Source organism: Talpa europaea (assembly GCF_964194135.1).
Source record: "Talpa europaea genome assembly, chromosome: X".
Classification (NCBI taxonomy): Eukaryota; Metazoa; Chordata; class Mammalia; order Eulipotyphla; family Talpidae; genus Talpa; species Talpa europaea.
The window spans coordinates 51,930,946-51,946,518 of record NC_140081.1 but is presented as its reverse complement, the minus strand read 5'-3'; the positions used below and the strand labels follow the sequence as shown (position 1 = coordinate 51,946,518).

Sequence of the window (15,573 nt, the reverse complement as noted above, 5' to 3'; positions counted from 1 at the left end):
GAGACAGACTGATGTAGAATTTTCTGACTGTGGTGAAAAGTTGGGCTTGTTTTAACAGTGTGATCAGAATCCACTGGTGTCTTTTAAGCACCATATGTGCATGACCTGATTCATATAACTAGAAATGGATTTTCTGATGCTTCAATGAAGAATGGGTTCTAAGGACCAAGAAGGGAGTGATGATTCCATTAGGAAGGTTATAGTAAAATAATTTAGAAAATGTATAAAAACATAGAAAAGAATGCTCTGCATACCCCAGCTGCATGCTGCTCCACAGGCCCACTCCCATTGCTGCCTTCCCCACAGCTGTGGGTCCCGCTTGGGCCACCACTTCCTGTCGGCTGCCACCACCCAGGCAGTGGCAGCCCCAACCAGCAGCCCAAGGTCTTCTACATCCAGATCTTCACAGATAATGAGTGGCACGAAGCCCTCCACAAGAAAATGTTCCCCATGGTCAATCCATCCCATGCCCTGGGGAAGTTATCTGCAGGCTAAAAAGGACAAGGAAGTTATGGACTGAGGAGCAGTGAAGGCTGCACGGGCTGCCTTCCATCTGGTTTCCACCTGTTGTCACATAGACGCGTCTGAGAAGAGCCGGCTGCTGCATTCACCGCCTGGCGGATCTGACTGAGCGGGACCCGGCCTATCAGGTTGCCTTGGAGACTCTGGACAATGGCAAGCCCTACATCATCTCCTACCTGGTGGATTTGGACATAGTCTTCAAATATCTGTGGTATAAGGCTGGCTGGGCTGATAAGTGCCATGGGAAAACCATTGCCATGGACGGGGACTTCTTCAGTAAGACCCACCATGAGCTTGTGGAGTGGTGTGGTGGAAAGATCAGTGGGTGGAACTTCCTGCTCCTGATCCAGGCCGGGAAACTGGGGCCGCCTTGGCAGCAAGGAATGTAGTTGTGATGAAGGTGGCAGGACAGACTCCACTAACCGCCCTCTATTTGACCAACTTGATTAAAGAAGCTTGCTTCCTCCTAGCGAGGTCAGTATTATTCCTGGATTTGGCCCCACGGCTTTGGGGCCACAGCTTTGGCCCCACAAAGTGGCTTTCACAGGCTCCACTGAGGTTGGCAGCCTGATCCAGGTTGCTTCCAGGAACAGTGACCATAAGCAGGTGATCCTGGAGCTGTGGGGGAAAGAGCCCCTACATCATGTTGGATGCAGACATGGGCTGGGCTCACATCGCCCTTTTGTCAGTGAGGGCCATGCTGCTGTGAGGGCTCCTGGACCTTGTCCAGGTGAGTTGTGGAGCATAGTGTCACCCAGGCCAGGTCTTGGGTGGTGGGGAAGGGAGCAGAGACTACAGGTGGAAGAAACTCAGATTTACAAGGTCCTTCCCTATATCAAATCCAGAAAGGAAGAGTGGACAAAGCTGCTGTTTGGAGGAGGAGCTGTTGCTGACTTGGCGACTTCATTCAGCACTTTGCTGAATGAAGATATGCAGATCATATGCATGATCATGGCAAAAGAGGAGATCTGTGGGCCACTGATGCCTGAAGTTCAACACCATAGAAGAGTTGTCGGGAGAGCCAACAATCCCAAGAAAGGGCTGGTTGCCACCATCTTCACAAAGAACTTGGACAAGGCCAAGTTGTCTGTCCCAGGCCCACAAGGTGGGAACTCTGTAGGTCAACTGCCATGATGTGTTTGGGGCCCAGCCACCATTTGCTAGCTACAAACTGTCTGGGAATGGCTGAGAGCTGGAGGAGTACAGCCTGTGTGTATACACAGAAGTGAAAACCGTCACCATCAAAGGCCCTCAGAACTAATAAAGAACCACTAACAAAAGTTTCCCTACTCATCCTGTGGCAGAAAGGTCAATGAGATTAGCATCCACACCAAGAAAAAAGGCCCTTATATGCTAAAAGTCTCAAAAGAGAAATTCTTCCTCAAACTCTCTTGGATGAAGAAAGTCCCAGTATTTGAAATGACAGATAGGGCATGTGTGAGGTAAAGAGTATTTGAAAAAACCTCTAAACTTCAACTATATATATAGTGCCTTTGGGGGAGGGGTTTCAAAGACAGATTAAAATACCTCAACCTGTCCATCTGACACACTTTTGTAACTTTAAGAGGAAAGAACAAGCTATTGCTTACATTTCTACTAACCTGGAGGCAACAGCTGCTTTGCTTTGTATTCTGTACTAAAACTCATTAAAAATCAATGCTGCTCTTCAATAAATAAATAAATAATATAAAACAGAAGAGAAAAGAAAATATTTTTGTTCTGAGATAGCCACTATTAGGACTCTGGTATGTTTTCTTCCCATACCTTTATGAACAAAATGAAATTGCAGTATGTACTTTGTTTCACAGCCTGAATTTTGCATTAATGTTTGGAAGCCATTTTATTTATTTATTTATTTATTTATTTTTTAATTTATTTAACAATGGCTTATAACACTGTACATGATAATGTAGGGGTATAGAATAACACCCTTCATATGTATGGAGCCATTTTATTATTATTTTTTATAGAGGCATGTTTTTATTTATTTATTTGTTTATTTGTTTGTTTGTTTTGTTTATACATGCACTGGGTACAGTCAGAAGCACGGGAGGGTGAGAGAATTCACCAGAGCCAGAGCTGGGAGCAGAGCAGGCAGAAGGACCGAAGTACACTGCTGAGGGGAGCAGCGGGCGGCAGGAGAGGTCTGCGCGCCATGTGGGACCCTCCTCCGGTGGCCGGGGAGCAGCCGGGGACCGAACCGGCACCGCAGAGGCGCGGGCAGCTTCGCAACCCAGCGCTCAACCGCTGCGCCACCGGGGAGGCCCTGTATGAAGCCATTTTAAAGAGAAATTTCTGGAAAAAGAAGAAAAAAAGTAATAGATATTTCCTACTCCCAGTTTAACTGGATTTGATTTTGTTCCCTAGTTGCCTCTCACTATTTGTCCCCTGGCTATGGTACCGCTTCTTATGTTCTACTTGAGGTCACATAAGTGGAGAATGAAGGAGAGGGTGGGCTGACTATAGTATCAACAGATGTAAGACATAGCATCCTTTAGTCTTTGTTTCTTTGATATAAATTTCTGTAGAGTTTTCTCTCATCTGCCCTCAAGATTTACTACTTCCCCATGCTACACACACTTGTATCATTGTGTCTTGACTTTTCTGAGAACATCTGACATTCCTTTTCAGAGCCACTATATGGAAGAGAACTGGAAAGGATCAGAGAGACCATGAAGTGTTCATCTTTCTCATTTGACATAAGAGGAAACTGAAGTCTGGCAAGGGCTAATGCTTTGATTCAGGCCACAGGAATTGAGCAACAGAACATGAACTAGATGGATCTTGGGTCTCTGACCTTCCAGGACAGTGCTCTTTCCTCTGTGGTGGGTTCTTTTCACATAATTATCATAACAAAGTCAGGACCAGAGAGGAAACTGAAAATAGGACAGAACCCAGACCTGGCATACTGTAAGTAATTTGAGTTCTCTTTGGAGGTAATTATTGCCATTTTGCTGACTTAAGTTTAGTTTGGGCCCAAGGTATGGTGTAGGGAGATCTGGGGAAGTTATTTCTTTCTACAACTTTATTATAGTGAATTTCTCTTTCATTCTTTCTTCTTCCTTTCCTTCCCTCATTCCTTCATTCCAGTTCCCATCCTTCCATCTCTCTTTCTAACATCTTTTCCAACTTTATTTCATTTGTATTCTTGTTTTCACTTTGTATTTTTTTAATAGTATTCCATTGTTTATATGTAACACATCTTTTTTTTTTTAAGATTTCTTTATTTATTTATACAAGCACTGGGTACAGTCAGAAGCATGGGAGGGTGAGAGGATTCACCAGAGCCAGAGCGGGGAGCAGAGCAGGCAGACTGACGAAATACACTGCTGAGGGGAGCAGCGGGCGACAGGAGAGGTCTGCGCGCCATGTGGGACCCTCGCAGGTGGCCAGGGATCGAACCTGCGCTGCAGAGGCTGCGGGCAGCTTCACAGCCCAGCGCTCAACCGCTGTGCCACCAGGGGAGGCCCTCACTTTGTATTTAGATTGTTTTTAAATTATAAAATATTTCTTGAATAATAGAACTAAAAATACAAATAAACTGATAATCATGGTTGCCAGCAGGTATAACATCAGAGGATTAGGATACAGAATGGAGGTCATGATTATTTCATTTCTATTTAAAATTTTAATTTTTTAGTATTCATGTATTCATAAATCTAATTAATATAAAATAAATTCAGACTATGGGTTTCTTGGTGGTGGGTGTGGTGTGGTAACATACACCTGAAGAGTGTGATCCTTTAACACTAAATCATATATAGCGTTGCAAATCAATGTTACTTCAGTTAAATAAATTTTAAAAAATAGGTCAGAAATTTAAAGTGATTTAATTATCAGTGTTGGAATATAGGTGGTTATATTTTCTTTATAATTTAGAAAATATTTGTAATTATTGAGGTAACATTGGTTCATAATATTGTATGTGATTTAGGGGAATAGGTTCACACCTCCTCAGATGTATGTATGTTACCACACCACACCCACCACCAAACCATGCTTACTACTTTATAGTAGATCATTGGGCCCCATAACCTCCTTTGTTCCTATCTCCACATTTCCTTCCAGTAGCCTCAATTCCACAGTCACAATTCTAGGATTTCTGTTGATTTAGTTTTATCAGGTCCATTGTGTTGTTTCCCTATATTGCACATGTGAGTGAAATCATCTGTTATCTCTCTTTCTCCTTCTGACTTAATTCACTTAACACAATCCTCTGCACAAATGCTAGAGCTTAGAACGTTATCTAGCTAGTAGCTTATTGATCTCCAGACAAAACAAACCCATGAAAGTAATATGAGACCAAGGAGAAAAATGATCCCAAGAAGAGGGAGTAAATACAGAATGCCACATTAGAACTGGAACTAGAGTGGAAGTGAGGGCAAGAACAGATTTCCTGGCTATTAGTGAAAGCTCGCAAAGGTGGCATTATAAACATCTTCAGTGAAATTCACAAATGTCTAATTTTACCAACACTTTATTGAATTCACTGGAAATAAAAGATACAATTCAGGATATAGTTGGTAGAGGGGAAGAGTAACTGACCTTGTGAGATATTTATCTTCATTTTGCACCTACTCTTTCACAGCTCCACTTCCAGAAAAGAAAGCATTAATTACCCTTTGTTAAAGCAACAACCACAACATCAAAGAAAAAAAGCAATTAACCTTTCCCAAATATTTTGAAATTTTTTATATTTATTTTTATTTCTTTAAGATCCTTATTTTTTTTCCATAATATAGGATTTCTCCCCTTAGGTACAGTCACCATTGTTTTTCCATCACCAAAGTGCCCACAGTCCTCAACCACATTCTACCCAACTCTCCTCCTGAGTGTCTCAGATCTATGGTTTGCTTTCAAGAGTCAGTCTTACAATTTTTTGTGATATTTTCTTTATTTATTTAGATTCCACATATATGTTTAATATACAACTTACAAACATATTTTACAGAACTACAAATGTCAGTCTAATGGAATATGGTCCCCTACTTAACTGAGAGCCAGCCATACTTTATCACCACTTGTTTTCAACAAATTCAACTAATCTGCCCAGATACAGTGACTCTAATGCGATATGTTTCATTGCATATGTATATCAAATAATCACACTGTACACTTTTTTCCTCAATAAAGTTGGGGGAGCAAAGAAATCATTTTTAAGGTCCTTATATCCTAGTGATTGTCTCATTCCCTCTGTTAAAAGCAGAGGAAATGAGAACATAAACCTTGTAACATTTATCAATATCAGCTTTATATGGGACTAGTCTTTTAGATATCTAAATAATCACTGTATATTTTCTTCTAAGTCAATAAATTATTGAACACTTATTTTTTGCATAAGGCTGAGAGAAATAGTAACTGTGAGATTATTAATATCCCTATAAGAAATTGGGCTCAATTTCAATATGCTGTAAAGTACAACATACTGCATTGTCCTAGATGTGTAACCTCAACGACTTTACTGTGTACAGGAGATGATACAGCTTTATAGCAAAGAAGAATTTAAGCTGAATCTTAAATAATTTGTAATTTTGGACAGATGGAGGGGAGGAGAAGTGACGTACATGCTGGGGAAACAATATGAGCAAAAGCAGAAAGAAATGTGGTCAAAGTTTCTTCAGTCAACTTTCATTTTTTCATATTTCATATTTGTAGATTTGATTATCCAATATGTTTAGTGAGGCTAGGAATCATAGAATAGCATTTAATAAAAGAAGTACTTTGAGGGCCTCCCCTGGTGGCGCAGACAGTTGAGTGCAGCGCTGTGAAGCTGTCCCCAGCCTCTGCAGTGCTGGTTCGATCCTGGCCGGTCAGCGTGGGTCCCACATGGCGCAGCAGACCTCTCCTGTCTCGCCCACTGCTCCCCTCAGAAGTGTATTTCATCAGTCTGCCTGTTCTGTTCCCCACTCAGTCTCTGATGAATCCTCTCACCCTCCCGCTCATCTGGCCTGTACCCCGGTTCTTGTATAAATAAATAACTAAATCTTTAAAAAAGAAGTAATTTGAACTTTTTAATGTTCTTCAACAAATCAATTCATGCCCAAACAATGCTGTAGATAACCTATTCCTGCCCTCAGTTTTCCCCTTTAAAACTGTAGGTTCCTCTGGAATTGTTTCAAGTTCATTCCTTCCCAAAGTGCTGGAATCCTGATTTCCATCTGCAGAATTCATCCATAGGAAACACCATGTTGTAGTGCATGTTTATTGTTTCCCTAAGGCTAATCTTTGATATTAGAATTCTTTAGAGATCCTTAGCCCTAATGATAACTCCCTAAATAACTCAAGATGGGGTACACAGTTCCTTCTGTTACCCTCAGTGTCCTTAGTCATTATTGCCTTGACTCTTAAACTACTTCAAATCTTCATATTTTCTATGAGACTAATAAGTTATTTAAAATATTTTAATAATAGCCTCTGTGTTGTTATGGTTTTATGGAGGGGATATATTTCCTTTCACTGATTCCTTGCTTAATACTACCTCTTCCTATGTCTTTATATTTTAATAATTATAGTTTAAAAATAATTCTCATTTGCATTTCTTATTCTTTCCTTTTTTAAAAAACATACTATATAATATATTGGCAGTAGATAAATAAAATACAATTTACACATATTTATTTACTTGATTGAAGGCTTTATGGTACATAAAAAGTTTTGGATAGTTATTCTAGGCTTTGTCCATGCTGACTTCAGTTGTATTTGGGTTTTTTATGCCCCAGATTGCTCAGCTGCTGCTTAACATTACCATTAGTTTGATTTATTTCAGACTTAAGGTGTGTACTGTCATATAAAAATCTTGTTTTTGATTTCTTCTCTGGCAGTTCTTTCCTGGATTCTTTGCTTTGCATAATTATAGCCACAATGGAACCAGCATCCTAAAGTCACCAAGAAAATTCTTCCTACTCCAAAATCATATGAACTTTTAATCCTATCAGTAAACAAATGATGTCTAAGCGCAGCCACAACACATCCTAATGAACAATATAATAGCAAATCCCGTGCACAGGGAATGTTTTCAACATCTGAAATTTGTAAGAACTCAAAGGACTACCAAATAACAAAACAAAGTAACAAAACCAAAAAACATGAAACATTCCCTTCCTTGGCTCACCTTACTCCTGCCTGGTAGCCATCGGGAATGAGTTCCACCTCCAACCCTGCCTTCTAACTCTTTTGTATTGGATCTTTACAAAAATCCTTTGAGTAGAAAGGACAGAGACTATTATCACCATACTGCAGATGAGGAAATGGCATCAGAATGGAAAGGTGCTTTGTTCAATATCACAGTTACAAAAAAAAAAAAGAAAAGATACAGTACTAGATAGAACTAAACTCCATCTAAGTATTATCAATCAGTTACACTCAAACTTGTCATTCTTGGAGCTCCTACACGCCAGTATTTTGGGGAATGTAGAGTAGGGAAGTGGGGTTGACAATATACCTGACCCTAAAAATGCTGGACCAAGGTGACTGCATATAGTACCTCCTCTCAAATTATAAGTAAATTGAAGCTTTCTGGGGGAATTCTGACAACTTTAAAATTGTTGGTAAACTAGTCTGTTTTCTGTGATTCTCTAGCTCTTTGGATAATGTTCATTATTTATTGTAACAGTAGCCCAAGTTAGAAAAAAATCTCAAACAAGGCTTCACATTCATAGGGGAATTTTTCCCAGGTGCTCTTAAAGAGAAAGGTAGCAATAGCCAGAGTGAGCAGATATTTTCTTGAAGAGCATTATAAAAAATGGAAAATAATCTCTTAAGAGTGATAAAAGTAGTTTTAAATATACTATTTATTGACTCTCTTCTTCTCTCCATTCAACAGTCAACTGCCTCTTCTTACACTGTACTTGAGGCATGATAGTGAAGGCCTGAGTGAGTGGATTTGGCTGTATTGGGTGCCTGGTTATTACCAGGGCTTTAATTCTGGCAAAGTGGACATTGTTGCTATCAATGACCCCTTCATTGACCTCAGTTCCATGGTCTACATGTTCTATCCATGGCAAGTTCAATGGCACAGTCAATGCTAAGAATGGGAAGTTTGTCACCAATCAAAAATTCATCTTCACCTTCCAGGAGTGAGATTACACCAACATCAAATGGGGCAACGCTCATTCTGAATATGTTGTCTTCACTACCTTGGAGAATATTGAGGTTCGCTTGAAAGTTGCAACCAAAGGGCCATCATCTATGCCCCTTCTGCTGATGCCCCCATATATGGGATGGGAGTGACCCATGAGAAGTATGAGAACTCTTTCAAGATTGTTAGCAATGTTTCCTGAACATACAACTGCTTGGGTCCCCTGACCAATGCCATCCATGACAGCTCTGTCATCATGGAGGGACTCAGGACCATATAATCACTAATACCCAGAAGATGGTAGATGACCTGTCTGGAAAACTAGCATGATGACTGAGGGGTTGTCCAGAATATCATCCCCACTTCTTCTGGTGCCACCAAGACTGTGGGCAAGATCATACTTGAACTGAACAGGAATCTCATTGGCATGACCTCCCATGTTCCCACCCCCAATGTGTTAGTGGTGGATCAGACCTATCGCCTGGATAAATTTGCAAAATATGATGACATCAAGAAAGTTGTGCAACACGTATTACAGGACTCCCTCAAAAGTATCTGCATTACAGTGAGGATCAGGTTGTCTTCTGCAACTTTAGCATTGACACCTACTCCTCCACCTTTGATCCTAGGCCTGGCATTGCCCTCAATGACCACTTTGTCAAGCTTATCTCTTGGAACAAGGTGGTGGACCTAATGGTCCAAATGGCTTCAGTGAAATTATAAGAGATACAGAGGGGAAGTACTTCCCACACTCATTCAGCTCAATCAAGATCTCCTGACTTTCCCCCTGTTCCATCCCAGAACCCCTGGAGAAGGGGAGGAGCTTGGGAATCCCTCCTTTGTCATGTACATCAATAAAGTATACTGTACCCCTAATGAATAAGCGAATATACTATTTCTTGGAACAAGTAATGATTTTGGAAATTTAATTATATGTATTGTATTATGTGCATGTATTTATATATGTATATACTTCTATATACATACATATTATAGTACATGTATATATACTACATATATAGTAAAGTGACAATATTTGTATTCAAAGAAAATTTAGGTGACATAAAATAGCTAGTTATACCTTGGCTATACAAAACTCAAATATCTGGCAACCTCAGTTATCCAAACACAAATGGTAGGACCTGGAAGGATGCAAAACAGTCCTCAATAACAATAACCAAAATAAATGTCATAAAATTCATAACCTAAAAAGCATACACTTTAGATATTTTCCCTTTTCAACATACACCCTCTCCAAGTAAAATAAAATAAGCAGATTTTACTATTTTTGTTAAATGTAAATGGGTATATCTAACTTGATTAGTATGTTTTCAAAGCCACAAAGTATTAGAAAAAAGTAATTGAAATGATAGGGATGTCATTAGACAGGTCCAATGACAATGGCAAAAAGTAACAGAGCCTAAAAAGGTGAAGAAAGAAACACAAATACAATTAAATATATATGAACTAAAAATTAATAGAGCCATTTTAGTGTATGTACAGCAATGCTAGAGATACCCATAGCTCTGAAAGAAGCAAATATAAAAAGTACAATAACTGATGTTTATAATGACCCTCAGTAATCCTGAAAAGAATACATTAAAATGCCAGAGCTAAGTTCTTTAAATAATAACAATACTAATACCAATAATAACAAACATTAGTAAAGTGCTTTAGTGTCTAGAAAGCACTTTCCAAAAAGTATGCTTCATTTGAGATTATCTAGTCTATACCCCATTATGGACAGACAATAAAACTGGAACTGAGAGAAAAGTAACTTGTCCAAGTTTATACGGCTTATCAGGGATGCAACTGAATTAAGATCCTGGTTCTCTGAATGTGGGTTAATGCTTATTTTATACACTATATTCCCTTGTTTAAAGCTAACTGCTTAAGTTAACAGGAAAGAATTTAAATTCAAAAATATTTGTGCATAAAATGTACACATATTTTAAAATATGTGAGTACTTCAGTAGCTACCTGATCATTTCTACAGAAAACAGCAGTCTAAAATATACTTTCCCCTTGAGTCTATTTTTCTCAAGTAGTATATATTTTCTAAATAAATCTGGGATATTGTTCTCCTGTACATTTTTAAATATTTGGAAAGTTCACCTATGTCTACCTGTTTTCAATTTCAATTTTCTTTCTTGCAGGAGAGGGTGAGAATAGGTGTGCAAGTCATTCTGTTGCTCTTCACTTGCTATAAAGAAATATGTTTTCTCATATGTTCCATAGAATAATATGTTTTCACTTGGAGAGAAAATGTAGACATACACAATTCTTTCAGAAAGATCGTTTTGTGAATTACAGAAAGAGGTGATGTTTTCTTATGGTAGTCAAGAACACTAATTTTAAAGAGAAATCCCCAAGGGGACAAAGCTAAATTGATTAGTATGTAGATTATTTTAGATAATTAATTGATTACATTGTCTTGGAATTATCCAAAAATTCGAGAGAGAGTTTGAAAATCATCTTTTCTGCGATGATTTTCTGAAGCATTATCTTTACATCTCACACATGATGGAAGAACGAAGCCATCATGTTCCGAAAATCTATCATGGAATTCTGAGGCCATAAAATAATATAGAACTAGATCAAGACAGCAGTTCAGACTTGCAAGACACAGGGAAATGATGTGGAAGCAGAGTGCTCTTAATTAAGGAACAGTTCAAAAAGACACCTTGCTTCATCATTATACAGAATGGGAAGTTGAGGTGGTAAGGGGTAAAACACAATGAACACCACTGCACACATCAGGGCCATCCACAAAGGCTTTTTTCTCTTCTGAGTATTCTTAAAGGGACCTTGGAATTCCTGTAAAGATTTCCTTATTTTCCCTGTGCAATATGTGATAGTTACAGCAGATAATACAAATCCCCCAAGTTCAGCAACAGTTACCAGGCTAATAGCGGAAGCCATGCTAATGTGTTGAAGCCCTAAATCAACAAAGCAGGATTCAGTGTTGTTGCATAATCCCAAACTTCTTAGAAATGGAAGTGGCAAACGGCAGTCCCCACGATGACCCAGATGGCAGCACTGATTGCCACATCATACCTGCGTTTCCAGTCTCTGGCCTTGAAGGGTTTGAGGAGAAAAAAGCACCTCTGAAGGCTGATACACGTCAGGAAGCAAACACTGGTGTACATGTTGAGATACTTCAGGTAGAAGCATAGCAGGCAAAGGGTCCTCTGGAAAGGCCAGTGGTGGGTGATGTAGTAGTAAATCCGGAGGGGTAAAGACAGCACGTGAACAAGGTCAGTCACAGAGAGGTTGATCATGAAAATAATGGCTTTATTTTTCTTGCTGATGAAGCGACACAGAACCCACAAGGCTGCACTGTTGGCCTGAAGTCCGGGGATGAAAGTGAGGATGTAGGTGGTTGCATAAAGAGTGTACTGGAATGGCATTTGAAGATCAGTGCACTTTGCTTTTGTACTGTTTGTGCTGTTAATTCTCATTTTGAGGATGTAGGTTCCTTCCTTAAGGAAAGCATCAGAGTAATGCTTTCTGCAGAAAATAAAGTAAAATTAGAGTCAAAGCATGCCAGTCCATATTTGGGTATACAAATATCTTTGTTTCCTACTAAGAAGTATTCAAGTATGAGCTTTCATAACTTCAACAGGTCTTTTCTATGAAAACTAAAAGAAATATCACGCCAATCTACAAATGGATGACAGTACTATAAAAGTTATTTACAGGAAACAAAAAGATCACTATTTTGGCAACAGTCTGTCAGATTTTCCCCTTAGTGGTCCGGAATAGACTTACAGGTATAACCAACAAGCAAACTGAGTTACCTGTCATCAACCCTGAGAGATAGAATCATTTATATCAGTTTTCAACTTCAATGTTATCAAGGATTAGACGACTGCTGAGGTGAGTCTACGAACCTTTGGGAATGAAACATGTGGTAAGAGCCTGGGGTAGGGCTTGGGATAGGGGCTTGGGACAGATGATGTAACCCAGATAACCACTGCTTCCTTCAGAATTTGACTAAGAGCAAAATTAGTCCTACTTATTATCATAGCACTTTCTAGAAGCTTCTGTAACTTTAAATGTCTTTTTACCAATAAAATCATGGTAGCTTAGACATTTACGTTTTGAGCTTATCCTTGCAACCATTTAAGCCTCTACCAGAATATGTGCAGTAGAGCTTATCTCACGAGAGATGCAGCAAAATGAGTTATCACTACTTCAGCTCTTAGGACAGAAAAAAATATTAATGTGGATGGTTACATTTTTAGCAATCATAATTGTGAGAAAGCCCTTGTGTCCAGTGAGTCAAAATCTCTATCCCTTCATTGCAATCTGGTTCTGTGTGCCCCCAGCCAAATAAAATAACATCTACTCTCTGTTACATATCAAACTCTTCTAATATCTGTAAATGGCAGTCCTGTTCTTTCTTAAAACTTCCTTTACACAGGTTAAATATTAACTCCTAATATGCTGTGGTCCTCACTCTCTGCCTTCTTTTGGATCAGAATAGTATACTTTGGATGAACTTCTGCTTTTTGTGACATGGATGGATCTTGAGGTAATTTTGCTAAACAAAATAAATGGGGAAATGAAAGTTAATTACCAGGTGGTATCACTCATATGTGGAACATAAATAACCAAAGAAAACAAATTGGTAAAATGCAATAAAAATAACTCTTAGTCTGAGAAAAATATGGTGGTTACGAGAGACAAAGGATGTTGAGAACAAAGGGAAGAATGAATCAGTTTGATAGTGTAATAACATTAGAACTTTGATGGTAGGTGAAAGAAGCACATACACATGTCAAGGTATAAAGCTACACACCTGAAATCATATAGTTTCGTAAACAAATGGCAAATCAATGAAAGCGGCTTTTAAAAAAGAGAACAATTGAAAATATTGTAACTAGATATGTGCCAAAATGCTTTTTAAAGAGACAGTTAAAATGAAATATATAATTAAATGTAGTGATGGTTTTTAAATAAAAAAGAATATGATTGCTTTTAGACAAAGCCACCAAAGTGCAATTTGTTTTACCCTTGATAATTAGTTAAATTACCCCAAAAGTTTGATATTTTTATGAAATGTGGCTGATATATCACATTGTAGAAACAAAAGAGTAGCTGGCATTTTACTACTCCCTTGTACTTCTTATTTTTTGTAAAGACAGTTTGCTTTACATTTTATGTAATTTAAGGGAAAATGAGAGGCAATCTTAACACTAATGATTGAAAACATTATAAGATCTAAAACAGTACCTATTGACTATCAATTGAAAAGGGTAAAAATTCAATCAACCCATACATAGTTCATACAGTTCCAAACAACATATTTGATGTCTTTGCACTGAGTAGATGAAGTTCTCAGATAGACTGCATTTATTAACTGCTAGTTCATTGCAATCAAACAACCAACTGATTCAAGTAAACAACTACTTTGAATTTTTTAGTGAGTTGACTATTTCACTGAATATACAAGTTAGTCTAGCAAACTATCTTTCCTTGATGCTTTCTTACTTGTCCACTGAACTAACTAAAATAATTGCACTTGTACTGTGTATACTTACTCAGTCTAAATTTAAAAATGTAAGTTTGAACCAGGATTATTCTTGAAATAAAATTAATGAAATAGTTAATATACATAAAGACTTCCCTGATCATTTTTGGTTTTGTTATAATAATAGTTAACAGTCATCGAATGCCTATTTTGGACAAGGTATATTTTATATACAATCTCATTCAATTCTTCATGGCAATCTTATACAAAAATAAAACACTAGTAATGTAATGTAATTAGTAATAAAAAACAGAGACCCTAAGAAAGGCAAAGCTCACTTTCTCTAAGAAGACTTCCCTAACTTTTCCTAACAACAGGTCACTGCTACAACCCATAGTATGCATAATTTTGATCATTTTCTTTAGGGAGAGTTAACTTAACACACCTAGCATACTGTGGTGGCTTGCCTTTCCAAAAAGTCTATTTTGCTCTTAATAACAACTCAAAAACCCATTCTCTCACTTCTTCCTTTCCTCCATAATAAAGTATCTAATAAAGTGTTTTGGACACATTAAGAATGCACTAAATGTTTGTTGAGTGACTGAAATACATGATAAATAGATGAATGGGGGTGGGGGAATATCTCATTCAGAGGAAGGCAATGAGTATCAGGGGGATTATAATGCAACCGTGATATTTGACTTGACCACCAGGTGTCATAAGCATACCAACTTGCAAATATTTTTTTGATATTTAACACTTAATTTATTTTAAAATTGTATTAAGAAAAAAATCTATTAAGGGAAAAGGCATACTAAAGGAAGTATCAACAGCATCCTTCTAACATCATGAAGAATTAGGGAGTTTGAGTTTAATTTTTTTTCAGCCTCCATACTTCCTCCTAAAGTTCTCTGTAGTTTGGACTCTAACTGCGTATATTGGTGGTATATTATAACTATTAAAGGCCACCATGCTCTTCTGCTCCTGCCACATTTTATATATGAAGAAACCAGGCTAAAACCAGAGGACTAAACTTTTTTAAATTCACACAGGAAATTAGTTGCAAAGGATGAATCAAGATCTCTTGCTTCTTACGGCAGAGCATTTTTTCACTTTTCCGGGAACTTCTAAGAAGACAATGGGTGTTTTCAGCGCAGGCATGGTGCTATAATACTCTTATGAAGAGGTGTGAACCTGTGTCCCCAAATCATATACAATGTTGTAAACCCTGTTAGCCCAAAAATAAGTAATTTTTTTAAAGGAAGGAAAAAATGCTTTTGTAATTTAATAATAATAGAAACTTTCAGAGACAAACCAGTGCCAGATTTTAGAACATACTCTTGAGAATGAACTGTTATAGCAAGAAGGATTAGTTCTTTCCAAATATTCTAGTACAGATACAGTGTTTTTAAAAAAGCAGAATAAGTATTTCTATTCTCTAATGATACGATTGTGCTTAAAATCTCAGGTTAGATTGTTTTCAAACTTACATTATTTC

At 38.0% G+C, this 15,573-nt stretch overlaps 3 pseudogenes across 3 annotated transcripts; 2 read left to right on the top strand and 1 right to left on the bottom strand.

Annotated features, from left to right (window-relative positions):
• The first annotated feature begins 241 nt into the window (after positions 1 to 241).
• On the top strand, positions 242 to 1,783 carry LOC311187577 (aldehyde dehydrogenase, mitochondrial-like; annotated as a pseudogene). Its single transcript has one exon. The product of its transcript is annotated as an aldehyde dehydrogenase, mitochondrial-like (transcript).
• Positions 1,784 to 1,872: 89 nt separating this feature from the next.
• LOC311187576 (glyceraldehyde-3-phosphate dehydrogenase-like) lies at positions 1,873 to 9,322 on the top strand (annotated as a pseudogene). The gene is made up of 2 exons: positions 1,873 to 1,964; positions 8,400 to 9,322. The product of its transcript is annotated as a glyceraldehyde-3-phosphate dehydrogenase-like (transcript).
• A 1,701-nt stretch (positions 9,323 to 11,023) lies between these two features.
• Positions 11,024 to 12,060, bottom strand: LOC311187907 (putative P2Y purinoceptor 10; annotated as a pseudogene). Its single transcript has one exon. The product of its transcript is annotated as a putative P2Y purinoceptor 10 (transcript).
• Positions 12,061 to 15,573: the final 3,513 nt, after the last annotated feature.